Source organism: Humulus lupulus, chromosome 4, assembly GCF_963169125.1.
Source record: "Humulus lupulus chromosome 4, drHumLupu1.1, whole genome shotgun sequence".
Taxonomy (NCBI): Eukaryota; Viridiplantae; Streptophyta; class Magnoliopsida; order Rosales; family Cannabaceae; genus Humulus; species Humulus lupulus.
In genome coordinates, this window is record NC_084796.1 from 128,463,610 (window position 1) to 128,482,378 (window position 18,769).

General features: G+C 38.2%; 1 long non-coding RNA gene across 1 annotated transcript in view; it reads left to right on the top strand.

Moving 5' to 3' along the window:
* The first annotated feature begins 2,252 nt into the window (after nucleotides 1-2,252).
* The window catches only part of LOC133829167 (uncharacterized), a 30,076-nt gene continuing 13,559 nt past the window's right edge, over nucleotides 2,253-18,769 (top strand). The window contains exon 1 of the long non-coding RNA XR_009891591.1: nucleotides 2,253-2,383. This is a non-coding gene — a long non-coding RNA (uncharacterized LOC133829167). The remainder of the gene's footprint in view (nucleotides 2,384-18,769) is intronic.

The window sequence follows — 18,769 nt, forward strand, 5'->3', positions numbered from 1 at the left end:
TTAGGGATTCGTGTGTCAAAGTGTCAGACCACTACTTCCCTTGGGGGGCGGTTTAGTGCAAAACCACCCAAGAAGCATTAGCCATAAGAAACCTTGTTTTGAACCCTAAACACTTTTCATCTTCTATGTCCTGAATGGGTATTTCCTAAAATTTTCCATAAATTACCCAGAAATTACCCAGTTTTATGAATATCATATTTCTAGAGGTATTTTAATACCTACTCAGTAAACCTAAGTCGAAGCCTATGTGCCAAAAACATTTGGAGAACAACCTAATAAGTACTATGGTGAAGTGCGGATGGGCGTAGAAAAAACAGAGAGACCAGTTAAAGAAAAGTTTCTTCGGAATCAATAGACAAGGTACTTACAATGTATTCTTCAATGGAAGGGAAGTAAGCTTTGCAAGGAAAATTCCCTGGAAGACCTCTGGATAACTGGGTAGACCTTTGGACAACTGAGCACAATGAACAGTTTCTGGGATTTCTGAGAAAGAAGAGGGATCGGAAGTGAAGAAGAAAATATAAGAAAATTTTCAAATGAAAAGTGGTAAAATCTAAAAAGTGTTTCCCCTATTTATACGTAAACAGTGCAAACTAATTTGAACCATCCGATTTAGTTACAACAAGATCCAAGACAATTATGATAGGCCTCGCAACTCGAACATACGCCAATTGTGGCATCCCACGTGTCCAGTACTTGAGTAGTGGGCAGGCATTGTTTAATGTAGCAGAAGTTTAAAAGTCCCTACTGTGTAGGTCAGAAGGTGACATCGTGAACCATGAGCAGGGACTTGGGGGGCAAATGTGTACCCTAGTTTCAGCACGAGTCCTTCACTCAGCTCAGGTACAAGGCGCAAATTTATATGCGAAAAAAATAACCAAGGAATCCGTTTATTATCCACATGGATAGCTCAGCTGTCACGGTGATTATGCGAGCTAGGGATGCATAGGTTGTGAGGTGCGAGCTTATGATATTCATACGACCTCCATAGTACGAGCTTGGAGATATATCTAGCTCGTAGTAACTCAAATATATTGTGTATCCGCGAATCCCGAAAGACTCGGGTACTTTTATACGATTATTTATGGCTAGCCTGTCATATTTAATGTCGCAGATATTAGGAGACCATTTATTTCATGATCAGATCATATCCTAGTATAAATGGGAATAGTTTATATTAAATGTAATAAATATGTAAATCTGTGATTGACTCACGCGGTTACCCAAACCTGTCCATGGAATTTCCATAAATACTGAGAATATCGGATAGGAAAAGGGGACGACGATTCTGTAATACTGAAACTTTGCCAAAATGGAGAGAGAAAAATAGTAATAATATAGACTCGTGGACTAGGTGGATTTTAACCAATGAACCACGTAAAAGATTTGTGTTTTTGAGAGTTCATTTCTTATTTTGGTTTATTATCAAGCACTAATCAACGTTGTTATTTTCTTAATTCGCTGTTGGCAAAAAACCGCGTCAACAATAATATATAATTTTTTTATTAATTAATTAAATTGTAAACGAAATTAATTTCATTTATGGGAATGGAGTATCTTCTATTTATGGAAAATAAATTAAATTATTTAGTTTTTTAAATTATAATCAATCCCTAAAATAGTTTGGATATTTTCATTTGTTGAAATAAAGAGACTATATTAATGTGGCGCAACAAATATTGTATTTTAGATTAATTAATTTTGTGCTTTATTTTATTAATAATTGTTAAGTGTTAGGAATTTTTTTTAATATTGTTGGAATTGTTGGTAGAAAATATGTGAATCTAATTGTTAGTTGTTATATTTGTTTATTAATTTAAATTGTAAACAAAATTAGTTTTGGTTCAATGCACTAATGTGCATGATAGGTAGTGATGCACATGGGCGATTGAGTGTGTGCATGTGCATGGTTGACTGGTGAGTATGCAATAGTTTTCCGTACACATTTTTTTTAATTAAGGAATTATAAGATTTTAAAAGAAAATTAATTAAAAATAAAATAGAAAGGGAAATGGGAAGGCGTCTGAAGCATAGTGGGAAAGTAGTGATTTCTTTTACTGTTTTATTTGGAAATTAAATTGATGACAATAGTTAAAATGGGTAGAAGGAGTTTGTCATCTTTTTATTATATTCATTATTTTTCCTTTATTGCCAATCAAATAAAAACAAATAGATAAAAGGATTTGATTTGGGAAACTTATCCATTCCCACTAGGCTAGATTAATCTCTCTAGGGTTAGATAAAAAGGAAAGGAAGAAAAGAAGAAAGTCATTGTGGCTCTTGGAAACGTCAGCTAGAGAGAAGGAGAGGGTGTGAGATAGAGAGAGAAGAGAAAGGAGGAGGAGAAGAAGAAGAAGAAGAGAAAAGGGATTCAAATCCTAGGGTATGTATTTTGTATTTGTGATTTTCTAGTTCATCTCCTCATTTTTTTCTTGTGATTTGCTATGTTTGCTCTTGGTTGTTGTTTGGTTGTTGTTGGCTTTTATTCTCTTCTTTGTGTGGGTTTCAAAACCCAAGTGTTGAACAAAGTGGTTACCATAGTTGGGTTCTTGAGTGCTATCAAGAGAGGTATTGGATTCCTCCCTCAATCTTTGAATTGTTTTTTATTTCTTGGTGAGATTATGATTTGAATGTGGGTTGTTGAATTGGGAAAATTATAATATTTTGACTTGCTTTGTCATTGATGGTTATTGCAAAAATCAAGTTTTGAATGAAAGCTGATGTGTTGATTATTTTGATCTTGTTGAATAATTTTTGTGTGTGTATGTTTTGCCCTATTGGTACAATGAATGCATGAGTTGTTGTGATGGCTTGTTGAGAAGTATGTTAGGTGGTTGTAATATTTGGATTCAAAAGTATAAACTTCTATGTAGGATTCAGCCAAGGAATGTTATTTGGAAAATAGGAACATGCTATGGTTCATGTGAATGTATATGAGGTTATTGGTATTTTATGTTTATATCATGTGGGTTTCGGCCTATAGGGGTTATTGATGCATGTTAGTCATTTTTATTTGATGTCACATTTACTCATTAGCAACATGATAGGTTATTGTGTTAGATTTGAGAATTTGTTTTAAGCTCCCTACAAATGATGATCTAAGTGGTATATGAAGTTTTGGTCTAAGTAATTCTTTAAACATGATTTAAAAGTCGGTTTTATGTTCATTATGCTTGCTGGTTTTTTTTAATAATTTGTGAGTATAATGGTGAAACAATATTTTAAAATACACATGCGAAGCCTTAAGTGGTATTTTATTTTTAAGTAAATAAAAGGGCACATTTTTTCACATGTTAATGGTGTTTTTGTCAACATAATACATGCATTTTTTTGTGAATTTTATGAAACAAAAAAAAAGTTTTAATTCAAGTTTGTAATTTAATTGAATCAATAGTTGCTGGGATTTTGGATTAAAAATAAGAAAGGTCTCTTAAATGAGATAAATAATGTTAGCGCATCAAGTAAATTAAACCCTAAGCTATGTAAATGATAAATGTGATATTTTTAAAATGTAGTATTTTTCACATTACTATTTAGGTGCAGTTTTTTTTTTATTTAAATGTGAAGAAGATTATGGTTTAAAATCACTTGTGATTTTTAAACAAAATATATGGTTGCTGAAAGTTTGAGTTATTAAGCTAAAATAATTATTTTATTTAAGATTAATGAGTACTTCACCTAAATAATTTATGTCTTAAATAATATGTATGAAAATATAATTTTCCACACTTTATTTATAAATTTTTACATTTGAAAACATGTAGTTTTCTTTTTTAGATTAGTAAAGTTATTTTATAAAAGAGGCAAGAAAATATGAGATTTCTATTTATTACTTTGTAAAACACCCTATTCTATTACTTTGTAAAATGTCTCTCCTCTCATAAATAATTAGAAAATACCATTTAACACATAAAATTCAGTGGGACCTTGATAAACATGCAAGTTAGGCCCAATAGTTTAAAATAAAAATAAAGTGTTCTTATGCAACGTTTAAAGAAAATAAAATTTTAAGTCCCATTTATAAGTTTGAAATTAAAGTCCATAACACGATTCTTTAAAACACGATGCTTATGTTGATTGTTTATTCGTTTATAGGATACCCCCACACCATACACACAAAGACATTTGGAACTCCCCACATCACAATGCGTACAAGAAAGAAACCTTATTTATTACCTGAAAGGGGAAAGTAAGGGGATGAGATAAAAACCCAATAAGGAAGTACAAACCAATACAACAATATTCAAGGAAACACAAGAAGAACATATTCGTATCTTTGAACTCATAGCATATCATACCATAGTCATATCATGTTCCTTTCATAATCATATCATATAACCTTCATAATCATAATCATAAATCATAATCACACATTATAATCACACATCATAATCATACTATTTGTGATCATGGCACCACTATTGTCCATGTCACATCTCCAGGTAACCAGCAAAATCATAAAATTAGAAAGACCTCCTCTTTGAAGTAAACTGGATCTCAGGTCCTTGAATAACCTCAGCGCGTTCGCTCTATGAGTTACGTCATATCCTTAGTAACTCATTTGTTGTGTCGCGTTCACCACGCTATCAACCCTTTATTTTTCATACATCATATAAACACATGTAATCCCTTCCAAATCAAAATAAAGGAAACACATGTTGCATCACACTCATCACAACATTTCAAGATATAACTCCATTTTACATTTTACATGGTCTATCATCATACATAGCACATCATTTTCCTCAATACAAAACAAATCTTACCATTTCATAGCATAAACATAGAAATTATATTTAACTTCCTTACCACAGGTCTGAGCAAAGAAAAAATGAGAAAAACTTCCAAATGAGCCTATAATCATAATCAAACATCGTCTCTTAGAATTACATAACAATACTTATGCCCAACACATATAACCCACGTGTACATGGGCCATGCACACGTGGTACAAGATGACCAATAATTCCAAACATATACATTTTCACATAAAATCATAAAAGAATAATGCTAATTCTACCTATTAACCCTCCATGGTTACAAAGTAAAAACCATATTTTTGAACAATAGGCATATATTTGAACGTTAAAATGCATTTGCATGCGACATGCATACATGGGAGCGTTCTTAACATTTAATGTTTTAAAACAATAATTCCTACATGCTTATTTCTTGTTCTTTCAAATAAAATTCAAAAACATAATTCCAATACTGTTATTTGTTTCTTTAAATCTCAATGTTTTATTAAACAATTCAATATATTATATTTACTTTTTAAAATAATTCATTTAGCCTTATCCTAATTTCTCATAAAATAATAATTCCATTTATTATTTTAACTAGCATAGAAAATAAAAAATTTTGTAGCCATTTGGAAATATTTAATAAATTTCTTGTTTCCTTTAGAAAATAGCCTTTCTAAATCAATAAAAAAATTATATGTTTAAACGTGAAAAAAAATATAATTTAAAGTGTGGAAAAAATATATTCTTACTATATTATTTAAGACATGAATTATTTACGTGTAAGAATCATTAATTTTAAAGAAAATAATTATTTTAGCTTATTAATTCAAAGTTTCAGCATATATTTATTTTGTTTTAAAAATCATAAGTGAATTAAACCATAATCTTTTCTTTTTCTTTTTTTTAAAAACCGCACCTAACTAAAAATGTGAAGAATTCTTATTTACATTTAAAAATATCACATTTGTTTATACATAACTTATGGTAGAATTTATTTAATGCACTGTTGACGCAGTTTTTCGCCAACAGTATATTAACAAATTAAACAGGTAAATTAGTGCTAAATTATAAACCGTAATGAAATAATAAACACCCTCTCGAACACACACAACTTTTATGTGGTTCAGTGGTTAAAATTCACCTAGTCCACGAGTCAATATTATTACTTTTCTCTCTTAATTTTTGCAGAGTTTTAGTACTACAAAAAATGGTTGTCCCCTTCCCTGTCCTTTATTCCTGTTATATATAGAGGAATTTTTTGGAGAGGTTTGGGTAACCGCGTGAATAAATAAGGTATACATTTGATATAGATTATTCCCATCACATTAGGATATGATTTGATAACAGAATAGAATATACTCTCACTATCTCAGATAATAAATGATAAATATACGATACAGCCTGGGCATTAATGAGCACATAAGGAGCCTCCGAATCTCTTGGGATCCTTCACTGTGTGCTTCATCCAAGTTTCCATGAGCTAAATATCTCACCCGAGCTCATGTTCAAAGGCTATCTAAACCCTACCTCGCAGTAAACTCTGAGCGCCCAAAGTTGGATTTGGTCATTATAAGTCTCGAACTCAATTGTCATCTTGACAGGTGGTCTCGAGCTTGCTCACATCATCGTTAACCAAATATCCTACTTGGCTATTTTTCCACATATCCATCTGCCAGCTGTACCCCGAACTGAGTAATTGAACTTGTGCTTATTTTAGGGTACAACATTTGCCCCCCAAGCTCTTGATCGTGCTTGATGTTGTCACTTTCTCACATGCACAGTAGAGGTTTTAGGCTTCTGCCATGTAAAATCATGCCTGCCCAATACTCAAGTACTAGACATGTGACTGCCTACAATTGGCGTCTGTTCGAGTTTCGAGGACTGTGACCACTGTCCTGTCAACTTTTTGTCATTGTATGGTTTATTTAGTCTTGGCCTTTGTATCTTGAGCTAACCAGATCGGATGGCCTGAATTTCCAATTGTTTATGTATAAATAAGGTGATCAAACCTGAAACCTCACAACCTTTGCTTTAAAAAAATTTCCTTTTCAAAAAACAAAGTTTTCCTTTTTCTTCCTTAACTTCTATTTCTTTAGTTTTTTTTTAAACTATTCTTCACTTAATTCTTCTACAGTCTGTCCCGGCCCAATTTTGGGGAATAGCTCGTGTTAAAGCTAGGGATGAGGAACTCCGAGCTGCCCTAGGCAGCGCTTAAGAGAGCGAACAGGCTGCCAAAGCTGCCCAGGTTTCTTCTCAGGAGGGCAAGCGGTCTGAAAAAGCCACCCTGTGCACCTCCCATGATCAGGTCGTGGAGGCAAGTGGTGGTGTGCATCAGCTTTAGGCCGAAAAATGAAGAACTTAAGAAGAAGCTGATCAAGGTCAAGGCTAATGCCAAGGATGAAAGTGTAGAGTCATCGACTCAAATTGAGGAGATGTTTTGCCATTGTTGGGCCTTCAACCAGGACGAGAACTTCTCTTTCATGCAGCCTGAGTTATGATGATCGATTCAAAATTCAGTTCTGAGAGGAACCATCGGAGACTGGCGAAGCTTCTGAAGCTGCTAAGGGGGATGGCGATGAGGTCACTTCTCTAGAGTGAGTTGACGAAGCTCAGTGAGTTTATGTTCACCATTTTTATTATTATTTTTTAAACTTTTGTAACAATCCCTGGGGACCAAAACAATTTCCTTCGAGCTTAGGTTGAGGTTTTTTTCTCCTTGAGATGACAATATACTTTGAATATACATCTAACTTGTGATCTATTTGTGTTTCACTTAGTCTATTATTTTCTCATGTTTATGAATCCTTAGATTCTTGTACATTCAAAATCTTAGGTGTTGGTTTTTAGATCGAGATAGATTTTATTGATATCTAAGTTGTATCCAAGATTTTGCTTGCTTATTTGCGTCATACCTGTTAAGAATCAGGCCTCGGACCTAGTTATGTCTAGGATTTTTAATAGGCTTAATAACTTTATACATGTTAGGAGTCAAGCCTCAAACCTGGTTATATCTAGGGTTTTTTTTTTTTGTAAGCTTAATAGCATTGTACTTGTTAGGAATTAGGCCTCAGACCTGGTTATATCCAGGGTTTTAGAGATTTCTCAAACTTAGTTCGCATTAGGTTTATTGAAAATTTGAGCATTTTTTTTTAAGCTGCTGAATAATCAATTTCTCCAAAATCTAAGTTTTTAATCCTTATCTGAGTAAGATGGACTTTCTAAAAAACTCTTCTCGGTTATGTGCCTGCCAAGGAAGCAAAACGTATAAACGTTCTTTGTTGCATTTACAACCTAAGCTCGTAATAATTAAAAAAGTAGTTATTTAATAATCCAACTATTATTGAATTGAAATAGATTTTATAAATAAGCCTTACATCAGTTGTAATACTATTATTAATAATACTTTTTTAAATGTAGGGAATTCCATGTTCGTGGGACTATTTCCCCACTTAGCCGAGCTAGCTTGAAAGTTCTTTCACGCAGAACCTTTGCAATCTGATACGCTCCTTCCCAATTAGGCCCTAACATACCATCTATGGGATCTTTATTATCCAAAAAGATCCTTCAGAGAACCAGATCACCCAATCCAAGTCTGTGTACCTTAACCTTTGAATTGAAATAATGAGTGTTCTTTTGTTAATAATGGGCGAGCTGTAATTGCGATGCCTTTCATTTTTCATCGATTAGATCAAGGGATGCACTAAGTACCTAATTGTTATGATCTTGATCAAATGTCTTTTTTCTGTGAGTCGTTACCATTGCCTCAATTGGAAGCATAGCCTCGCTTCCAAAGGTTAGGGAAAATGGGGTATGTCCCGTGGAGGTTCTATGCGAGGTCTGGTAGGCCCAGAGTATGTGTGGGGTCTACTCAGACCATAATCCCTTGGCTTCATCTAATCTTTTCTTTAGGCTTGCCTTCAGGGTCTTATTTATAGCCTCCACCTATCCATTGGGTTGTGGGTATGCTATCGACGAGAAACTCTTGGTTATGCCATACTTTTCACAAAAGTCTATGAAGAGATCACTATCGAACTGAGTTCCGTTGCCTGACACGATCTTTTTAGGGAGTCCAAATTGACATATGATATTATTCACAACAAAATCTAGGACTCTCTTCGAGGTGATGGTTGCCAAAGGTTCAGCCTCTATCCACTTCGTGAAATAATCGATCGCCACTACTCCATAACGAATCCCTTCTTTTCCCATTGGTAGGGATCCTATCAATTCAATTCCCCATGCTACAAATGGCGAAGGGGATGAAATCAGGGTTAGCTCGATTGGAGCAGCTCGAGCAACTATGGCGAAACGTTGGCATTTGTCGCACTTTTGCAAGTACGAGATCTAGTCCATTGTTAAAGTGGACCAATGGACTATTTTTGGGCTATTTTTGGTCCATATTTCGCTTCGTTGTTGGATGCTTCAAACCCGGACTTGAGAGCTGTATGGAATCATTGTCCTTTATGTGAGATTAAGATTATCCCAGCTCCCGATCCATTTTCATTTGACGATCCATCAACGATGATTTTCCATAATTCCTTCACTGGCTCGCTTATCAGCTCATCCTGAAAACCAAGGCACTCAGCCACAAAGTAAGTAAGGGCTTGGCTCTTGATTGTTGTTCATAGAATGTTTAATATATTTAACTGGCTAAGTTCGATGGCCCATTTTAATAAACGTCATGACGTTTCAAGCTTTTGCAACACCTTCCTTAAGGGTTGGTCGGTTAAGATGTGGATAGAATGGGACTGGAAGTATGGCTTGAGCTTCCTTGAAGCCAAAATGAGACAGAACGCAATCTTCTCTATCAGTGGGTACCATGATTTAGCTCTGAGAAGCCTCTTACTTACGTAATATACGGGTTTCTGCGCCCGATTTTCTTCTCGAACTAATACAGGACTAACTGCATTTTCTTTCACGGCCAGGTAAAGAAACAAACACTCTCCAGACGCCAATTTTTATAGTGCAGGGGGTTCAGCTAGATGCATTTTCAGATTTTGAAATGCCTGTTTGCATTCTTCGGTCCATTCAAATTTCTTGTTTCCCCTGAGCAAGTTGTAGAATGGTAGACACTTGTCACTGGATTTTGAAACGAAATGGTTTAAAGCCACCACCTTTCGAGTTAGGCTTTGTACTTCCTTACGCGACCAGGGCGAAGGCATTTCTAGTAACGACCTGATTTTTTCTAGATTCGCCTCTATCGCCCTTGTGTTGACTATAAAACCCAGAAACATTGCCGATGCATCTCTGAAAGTTCAGTTCTGGGGATTTAGCTTCATGTCGTACGTTCTCAATATGCCAAAACACTCTTGCATGTCAGATACATGGTTACGAGCATGTCATTGACATACACCTCCATGTTTTTCCTGATCTGGTTAGCCAACATTTCATTGACCAATCATTGGTATGTTGCCCCAGTATTTTTCAGCCCGAATGGCATAACTCTGTAGGAATATACGTTATGCTTGGTCATGAAACTAGAATGCTCTTGGTCTGCAGGCTTCATCGCGATCTGGTTATATCTAGAGTATGCATCCATGAAAGACATGAGCTCGTGACCGGCCGTGGCGTCTACCAACTGATCAATTCCTGGCAATGTGAAACAATCCTTGGAATAAGTCTTGTTGAGGTTGAATAAATCGATACAAGTTCTCTAGTTCTCATTTGTGTTTGGGACCAGCACGGGGTTAGCAACCCAGATCGGGTATTTTGCTTCCCTGATAAACCTGCATTTAAGTAGGCGAGCTACTTCTTCTTCTAACACTTCAGATCATACTATCCCCAAAAGCCTTAATTTTTTGGACTTTGCAGGCACATTCTTGTCCAAGTTTAAAGTATGAATTATTATACTCGGACTGATTCCCACCATATCCTTGTGCAACCAGGCGAAAACGTCCAGGTTCTTCCGTAGAAACTCGATCAGCTCCTTCTTCCTTTTGACTTCAAGATTTTTCCCTATTTTTACAACTCTTGAAGGTTCTTTTGGGTCGATGTTTATTTCCTCAAGCTCTTTTATTGCTTTATGCTTAGACCTGTCTTTAGTCCCACGGGTGACTTCCATTACCCAGGACTCCTCGCCTCCCTTACTTATGACCATGGCTTGTTGCCCGGGTTGTGATTTTCCCTTCACAGCAATGCTATAGCATTCTCTAGCAGCGAGTTGGTCAACACGTACTGTGCATATTCCTGAGTTTGAGGGGAATTTCATTGGCAGGTGTCGGATCAAAGTGCTGGCTTCAAATGCCTCAGTGCAGGTCGAACCAAAATTACATTATATTCGGCCGAACAATTGATTACCACGAACTCAAGTATTTTAGAGACAGTTCGTGACTTTTCTCCCAATATCATCACTAGTCTGATTGTCCCTATGGCCTTTGTTTGTTCACCTGAAAACCTGTATAGAGTCATTGAGGTCACCTTCAAACCATTTATGAATAATCCTATCTTTCCTAGGGTGGATCTGAAAAGTAAATTTACAAAACATCCATTATCCACCAGTATTCTCTATACCCTTCGGTTAGCCAGCTGCACGATTACCACCAGCGGGTCATTGTGTGGGAATTAAACATGGCTAGCATCCTCTTCTGTGAAAATGATTGGTTATTTTTCCAACCGCTATTGTTTCGATAACCGCTGCTCTGGGACAAACTCCACACCGTTATGAGTTTTCAACTCATTAATATACCTCTTTTGGGCCTTGCTGCTTGTGCCCGCCAAATGAGGTCCTCCGACAATAGTGGTTATATCTCCTCCTACTATTGAGGGAGGGTCGACCTGATTCGTGTAAGCTCCTGTCAGAGCTTTTGGAACTGGCTGAGGATTCGGCCCGACAAGTTGATTGGGAACAACCCGATTTTGAGTGTATTGGGCTAATGGTCCAGCCCGAATGTGAGTCTCAATTTCATCCTTCAACTAAAGGTGAATATGCTCTGATATGCTTTTAGTGTTTGACCAGGTTGCTACTTTACATTGGCCAATGAATCAGTTCAACACGAGCTGCCTGTGAAGCATAGAATTAAACTCGGAAGAAAATTTCTTGCACGAGCTTATCGATTGCTTCTTGTATTTTTTAAACCACTGTCTGCCAGGTCCGACAAGAGTTGCAGGGAATAGGATACATCTTTGATCGAGCCTGACATTGTGGGCCATCATCATTTTGTTGAACATCCCAAGGTAATCAGATGAATTTGTGTTTCCATCAAATCTCAGCATGTTCGGCATCCTGAAGCCAATAGGATATGTAGCCGCTGAGTCACAATCATCCATTCCCTTTCCAGATAAGAGTCTTTTCCTTTGTTCCTCTATCAAAGCCATTCTCTCAAGGGTTTGGTTCTTGATCCCTAGGTTATCTGGGGGTTGTTAAATAGCTCCCATCCTATTGTACACGTTTGATGGGTTGTTGTGCCTCCATGTTCGAGCTTGGTTAGGCGAGACATTCCCATTGTCGCGTATGATGGAAAGATCTCCCTAATGTCGAGTATAACTAACATCCTCATTCCAAGCTAGATACCTTCTTTGTGAGTTCAAATAATCGCGCAGGTCGGGCTGTGGATCATATCGTGGACTTTGTGCTGAGCTCAAGTGATTTCTTCGGTCACTATCGTACCTGCCTTCACATTGGCTCTCCGTCCAGTACCTTCCATTTGCAAAACTTAAGGCTCATGGTTGAGATCGAGGACCTAGATTCTTAGCACAAGTCCGTGGGGTGTAAGTATTTGCCCACGAGCTAAAGCATTTCGTTGTGGCTGTGGTGGTGTAGGATGTATTATCGGTGATGGAGGATGCCTTATTGGCGAGGCTATCCTCATTCGTTGTGGTTGAATTAAATTAGCCCGCCATAGCAATGTCCCTAGTTATCTGTGCCTGGGGTTCTGGTCATTGCACAGGAGGATTCGCTGGAGCACTTTGCCTTCGTGAGCACTCTTGTGGTTTGACTCTGAAGGCACAGAATTTGGAGTGGCATTTTTGATAGAACGACTAGGTTTAGACCAGTTATTCCTGTGGGACTTATAAGACCCACTTTGCCTCTTTCCGACATTAATGTCGGTTGCAAGAGGGCGTAACCGAGCCATGACCTCCTCGATCTGCCTGTTTGCCGTAGTGAAATGGCTCCATAACTAGGTGTTTCCCATCTCGACGGCAGTCAAGTATCCTGGATTAGGATTTGGTGAGAGTAACTGTAACGCCCTACTAATTAGGGTCTGTTACCAAGTGTATTTAAAAAAAGTGCGGGGCTTGCTAAACAAGTAATTTGGACTAAATTAAAAGCATTTTCATTAAATTAAAAGCATGTTCTTTATATGGAATCCCAAAAAAAACATCAGTTTAAAAGCTGTTTACAACATTCAGGTTACATAATAAGCCGAACATGGCGGCAAAAGTTGTGTTTAACCCTAGTTTCCTTGAGCATCTCGGCCGTGGTAGTTGAGCGAACTGCATATGTACATGTCACTGCTATCGCCCTCCGACTCATGGCTCGCTGAGCTTCTCCTTATCTTTACCTGCACCATAAAGCCCCTGTGAGCCAAAAGACTCAGCAAGAAAACATAATAAACAGTTCACAGAGTAATACATCTGTCAAACAGTAATAACTAAATCTGGTGTAGCTATTATACAAATCTTCAACCATAGGGTCACGCAAGTGTGTGCTGAACTTCCTTTCAATTTGTTGGCATCCAAGCCAGTCAAGTGCATGTTGCATTCCCAGGGTGGCCCAGCCACGGTAGCCTGCACTCCACGTGCACAATGCCAATCTCGGCTTATAAATTGAGTCATTTAAGTCCTTGACTTATAAGTCAAGCCTTACATGCCCCCGACTTGTAAGTCGAAGATTTATGACCCTCGACTTATAAGACGAGTCTTTCGAAGTCCAATATGCCCTCGACTAATAAGTCAATCCCCATTTAACATCTTAATAACCCTCTGGTTTATAAACCGAGCTTCCCAGTCACAACAGACAATCACATATCTCATATAACATACATATCAACAATTACAATGCAATATATTACATTCAAACAACAATCATAGGCATAATCAAAATTATGCGCAATCCAGTGTAATTAATCAGATATTCACAAACCTAATTATAATCATGTTCATTAACAGGGCCAAAGCTTAATCATGTTTATATTTGACCATTGAACTAAGCCCTAATCACACACTCACATACTAGGTGTAGTTTTCTTACCTTCGATCAGAATGCAAGTTATTAGCGACACTCTTTCAGTACGATCCCTGATTCGAGCCCTTAGCATAGACCTAGTCACAACTATAACAATGAATTCCATCAACCACAGAAGAATAATAGCTTCCAGACCAAATCCTAGCCTCCGAGACATCGAATTCCACTCAACAAGGAAATAGAATCGACCCCAGCCCAAAAGGTTAAGTTCCCTGCCTAAAAACCTCATTTGGGCCAAATTTCCCCTTAAGGGCCCCGACCCTAAGGAGCCATGCCGCGTCCCACCTCTAAATCAGAGGCTCAACCTCCCTGTAAGACCAAACATGCGCCATGGTGCTCCTCTGAAGCGCCACAGCCCGCCTCTGCCTCCGATCCCTCCTGGCTCCTTCTTGCTCCATAGAGTCGTGGCTTACCAAGAACAAGGTCGCGGCCCAACCCTTCAAACCCAGAATTTCTGGGTTTTTCCTTAGCAGAACCAACTAGATTCCACCCAATTATATCCCAATCTTCCAATTAAATCCCCAAAATCAATATACTTCTTTCCAGCAACCAAACCCAGCTAAATACTAGATTAAAAAACCCATCAATAACCCAAAATTCATTCCCCAACTATCAAACATGAAACACTTTAAACTTCAAACAAAACCATAGAAACTTCATAATTGAAATTTGCATTTTTGACCTTACCTCTGATATGATGCCTCCCTTGAGCTATTCTCCTAATTCCCAAAGCTCAACACCTCAATTTCCTAGGCTTTGTTCTTCAATTTCCCCAAACTTCTTCCAAAACTTCAAGAGATAGAGAGAAAACGAGGGAGACAAAAAGAGTGAGCTCTTAAGAATCCCTTTTGATTTTCCTAAACCTTTTGATACGTTCCCAGCCCACCAAGACCTATACTTGGACAGAAATGACTAAATTGCCTCTTGCCCTTAGACTATTCATCATGTGCTCACAAGGGCAATTTTGTCCTTTGTCTCATACCCCGCTATTCACAATTTACGTCCTATAATTCCTGTTACTTCCAATATTCTCACATGATTACCAAATAATTTCCCATTACCCACTAATTCCCGGTAATGTACTAAATTACTAAAATACCCCAAAGCTCACCCTGAGTCAGGTATAAAACCCCGTTGTGACTTTTTCGCGAACTTACTCATCAGGATCGCCTCATGTCGAGTAACCCAAATATATCCACATAATAATGTAGTCTCAATCACACGAACACATATTTGCATTCATACCCTGAACGGGTCAAATTACTAAAATACCCTTCTTAGAAGAAACGAGCCACATACACATATTTAATATTTCTAACATGCAAGCTTAATTATATTATAATATAATTCCCATAATAACTCAGTGATTGCCTCTCAGCCCCCTAATCTAGGCACTAAACCACATTTGGAAATTTGGGATGTTAAAACTATCCCCTCCTTATAGGAATTTCGTCCTCGAAATTTTACCTGAACAACTCAGGATATTGGTCCCGCTTGGTTGATTCCAACTCCCAGGCCGCCTCCTTGACCTTGTTGTTCCTCCATAATACCTTCACTAATGGTATAACTTTATTCCTCAAGACCTTGTCCTTCTTGTCTAATATCTGGATTGGCCGCTCCTCAAAGGATAAATTTGTCTGCAACTCCAGATCTTCGTAACTCAATACGCGAGTTTCATAAGAAACATACTTCCACAGCATCAAAACATGAAACACGTTGTGCATGGCTGGCAACGCCAGAGGTAATGCCAACCTATAGGCCACCTGATCGATTCTTTCCATAATCTCAAATGGTCCTACGAATCTAGGGGTCAACTTTCCCTTCTAGCCGAATGTAACGCCCTACTACCTTAGAGCCGTTACTAAGTGAGTTTAAAACACAACTATGCAACTAACTGACTCTACGAGGTTTTCAAAGACCAAAGTGTGACTAACCGGAAGTTAAGGCTGTAATCTTTGAAAATATTTAGTTTCATTAAAAACTTTAAGTATCAACATCTGGGATCCCAAAAATAAGGTTTACAAAGTATTTACAACTCAAAAATAGATTTACACTTGATTGACTATCAAAAGTACAAGTTAATACAACCATATTCAAAATGCCCCCAACCAAAGCAGTCAGGCAGGCCGAACATGTACGCGCCGCCCCCACGCTCTCCATACTAATGGCTGGTTGACTGACCCCTTGCTTTTACCTGCAACACAGAGCACCCGTGAGCCGAAGCCCAGCAAGAAAACTCAAACAGTACATAACATATGCATATATTATACCAGCATATAATCCATTGATAAACAGGAAAACCATCAGACTGAACAAACACGGCCATGCCGCCCCAGAGGCCTAACCCAAGCCTGGGGTCTCGGTCCTTACCATAAGGATAACTCATGTATCCATTGGGTCCCACCCTGACTATAAGCATCCCATGTGCTAGGTGTTACTTCCGGCCCCACGGCCGTTCTCAGCCTTCGCCGCTCTCGGCCTTAGCCGTTCATTTCATTATAATCACACATGTAGTACATCTCGAAATAATCTTTCAATCATATGATAATTCATTTAAGGTTATACATTAGCACAAAATACAATCTAGGGCCATGCCCTGCAATAACACTATGGGCCCATGCCCTGTTCTCGAGTGCTACAGTTTTCTTACCTGTATCCCAAGCTTTCTTGATGCACCAAGGTCACAAGCACGGTCCTCTAGCACGAGCTTTTCCGAAATCCTAGTCACAACACACATAAAACACTTTTAATACTAACCAAACCCAAAACCACTTCCCGGGACCAATCCCGTACTCTCGGGACCTCTAATTCCTTAAAACAATACATTGGAACCATCCCCCACGTAAAAGCCCTAAAAACCCAACTTTTTGGCTGCCAAAATGGCCTAGGGCCACGACACTCCCCTCAAGGGCCGCGGCGCCCAGCGGCTTGGCCACATCCTGAAGCATCCTTGCGCCGCGGCGCCCAAGAACAGGGCTGCGGCGCTCCTTCGCGAACCCAGATTTCTGGGTTTTCTCTTGCGTTTTTCCTGAGCTACAACCTCCCCAAATCATCCCAAACAAATACCTAAACCCCAAGATCAATTTAAAACTTCATATGAACCATCTAACAACCTATAGACACTAGAATCAAGATCAAAACACCATCACACCCAAAATCCACCCTTTGATTTCTAATTTCAGCAAACTCAAACCAAAACTTCAAAATGCTTAACTCATGCTTTAGATTTCTCAAATCAAAACAGAAACCAAACTTAAATGTGCATAAAATCCTTACCTCAAGTGGAGAATTCACCTAAAAGCTTCCTTGATCTCCTCCTAAACTCCCACTTCAGCCCCTTCTACACTTCTTCTTCTTGCCCTAGCTTTTTTTTCTTTCTTCTAGTTTTTCTTCTCTTCAATTTTTATCAAAAGCATCAAATGACCCAATGCCCAAACCGTGTACCCCAAAAACCCAGCTCAAAATTGTCTAAATCCCTTGCCAAAAGACCATTTTACCCCTTCCTAATACTCCTTCCTAACTAAACCTTCAAGGGCACTCTTGTTCTTTCACTTCTATTTCAATTCTACCATTTTCCATCTAAAACTTGTTACTCAAAGCAATTACAAACGGTTACACAGGTTACTCAATCGCCAATAACTATAACCTTTAGTTCTCAATTCAACTTACAAAATTCCTAAAGTACCCCTAGGCTCCTCCCGAGCCAGGTACAAAAATCCCGTTGTGACTTTTAGACTAATTAGCTCACTAGGACCGTCTCGACGCGTGCATCACAATAAAAACACCACACTCACATGGCACAAATAACATAATACAATTATCACATTTATGCCCTCAACGAGCTAAAATTACCAGTTTTCCTCTAACATACAAACAGGGCTCACATGCATCTGTATACAACCTAATCATGCATTCTAATCACATATTCAATCAAATTCATATAATATCATGTCAATTTACTTCTTGCCCTCCAGGCATGCTTAAACAAGGTCTTAAACCTTATTAGCAACTTGGGGTGTTACACCGAATCTTCTCACTCCCTTGAGTAGCGAGACTCTAAGGAAAACATAGTCTACCACCTGGAACTCCACGTTCCTACGCTTTGCATTCGCATAAATTCTCTGTCTACTCTGCGATGCGAGTATATGAGCTCTGATCTTTTCAATAGCTTCATTGGTCCTCTGAACTGCCTCAGGACCCAAGTATCTATGCTCACCCAACTCATCCCAGTGAATAGGTGATCTGCACTTCCTACCATACATCATCTCATAAGGAGCAACTCCTATGATTGCCTGATAGATGGTTTTGTAGGAAAACTCTATCAGAGGTAGATATTTACTCCAAGAACCCTCAAAATCCAGTACCATGCTCTCAGCATGTCCTCCAGTATCTGGATTGTCCTCTCAGACTGACCATCGATCTGAGGATGATACGTTGTACGAAACTTCAGTTGCATGCCCATTGCCTGCTACAAACTTCCCCAGAACTTGGAAGTAAAAGTGGGGTCTCGATCTGACATGATCGACCTTGAAGCTCCATGAATACATACTATCTCTTTCACATAGAGGTCTACATACTGGTCAATGGTATAAGTCATCCTCATTGGTAGAAAGTGAGCTGATTTAGTATATCTGTCTACAATCACCCATACTGAATCATGCTGACCCACTGTCTTAGGCAATCCCACCACAAAGTCCATTGCAATGTTTTCCCATTTCCACTCTGGAATGTCTAAGGGTTACAATAATCCGTCAGGTCTTTGATGTTCGGCTTTGATCTGCTGACACGTCAAACACTTGGCTACATACTCAGTTACATCAACCTTCATCCCTGGCCACCAATA